This window comes from Eumetopias jubatus, unplaced genomic scaffold (genome assembly GCF_037043125.1).
Source record: "Eumetopias jubatus isolate StellerSeaLion01/CBP00866 unplaced genomic scaffold, mEumJub1_p1.0 scaffold_14, whole genome shotgun sequence".
Taxonomy (NCBI): domain Eukaryota; kingdom Metazoa; phylum Chordata; class Mammalia; order Carnivora; family Otariidae; genus Eumetopias; species Eumetopias jubatus.
Genome location: NW_028274820.1, coordinates 87,483,662 through 87,485,059, shown reverse-complemented (window position 1 = coordinate 87,485,059; position 1,398 = coordinate 87,483,662). Strand labels below are relative to the sequence as shown.

The 1,398-nt window shown below is 43.3% G+C and overlaps 1 pseudogene; it reads left to right on the top strand.

Annotated features, from left to right (window-relative positions):
• The first annotated feature begins 500 nt into the window (after nucleotides 1-500).
• On the top strand, nucleotides 501-1,099 carry LOC114211768 (large ribosomal subunit protein uL6 pseudogene; annotated as a pseudogene).
• The last annotated feature ends 299 nt before the right edge of the window (nucleotides 1,100-1,398 follow it).

Sequence of the window (1,398 nt, the reverse complement as noted above, 5' to 3'; positions counted from 1 at the left end):
AAGACTTCCTCTCTCTCCCAGCTCCAATTGTGTTAAGTCCTCTTCATCAATGCTTTCCAGTCATTCATCTACTCAGCCAGTGTTAATTGAGCACTTACCGTGGAGCCGGCTGTCTCTGACCAGTGTCCCCTCTGAGCTCCATTAGCACAAGTAACTTCAGCCCCACACTTTGGCACCGAATCTCTTGAGACCTTGGAATGTGTCACCATCACAGTCTCCCCCCACGGCTGGCTCCTTAGACTTTTAAACCTTGCAAGCTGCAGGCGGTGGTCGGTTTTTTGGTTTTGTTTTTGTATTGAAGGCTAGCACAGAATTGTCAACTCTGTTTCATCAAATAAAAACACTTTTTTGTAAATTTTTAAACTTTGTTTGTTTAAGTAATCTCTACCCCCAACGTGGGGCTCCAACTCACAACCCAGAGATCAAGGGTCCCATGCTCTTCTGAGCCAGCCAGGTGCCCCAAATAAAAACACTTTTAAATTACTGTGATGTCGCTCTCTTTGCCGCATCTCCTGCGAGAATGAAGACCATTCTCAGCAATCAGACTGTCGACATTCCAGAAAATGTCGACATCACTCTGAAGGGACGCACAGTTATTGTGAAGGGACCCAGAGGAACCCTGCGAAGGGACTTCAATCACATCAATGTAGAACTCAGTCTTCTTGGAAAGAAAAAGTAGAGGCTCCGAGTTGACAAATGGTGGAGAAATAGAAAAGAGCTGGCTACTGTTCGCACTATCTGTAGTCATGTACAGAACATGATCAAGGGCGTTACACTGGGCTTCCGTTACAAGATGAGGTCTGTGTATGCTCACTTCCCCATCAACGTTATTATTCAGGAGAATGGTTCTCTTGTTGAAATCCGAAATTTCTTGGGTGAGAAATACATCCGCAGGGTTCAGATGAGGCCAGGTGTTGCTTGTTCTGTATCTCAAGCCCAAAAAGATGAGTTAATTCTTGAAGGAAATGACATTGAACTTGTATCGAACTCAGCTGCTTTGATTCAGCAAGCCACAACTGTTAAAAACAAGGATATCAGAGAATTTTTGGATGGTATCTATGTTTCTGAAAAAGGAACAGTTCAGCAGGCTGATGAATAAGATCTGAGCTGTCCATCTACAGAAACAGCAAAAGATGCCGGATGATTTTTCAGACTTGTGATATTTTAAATATGCAATAAAAGCTATACTGATTTGGGGAAAAAATAAATAAATTACTGTGATGTCATAAAAGCACAATTTTTTTAAAGATTTAATTTATTTATTTGACAGAGAGATAGAGAGATCACAAGTAGACAGAGCGGCAGGCACAGAGGGAGAGGGAGAAGCAGGCTTCCCACTGAGCAGGGAGCCCGATGCAGGACTCGATCCCAGGACTCCAGGATCATGACCTGAGCCAA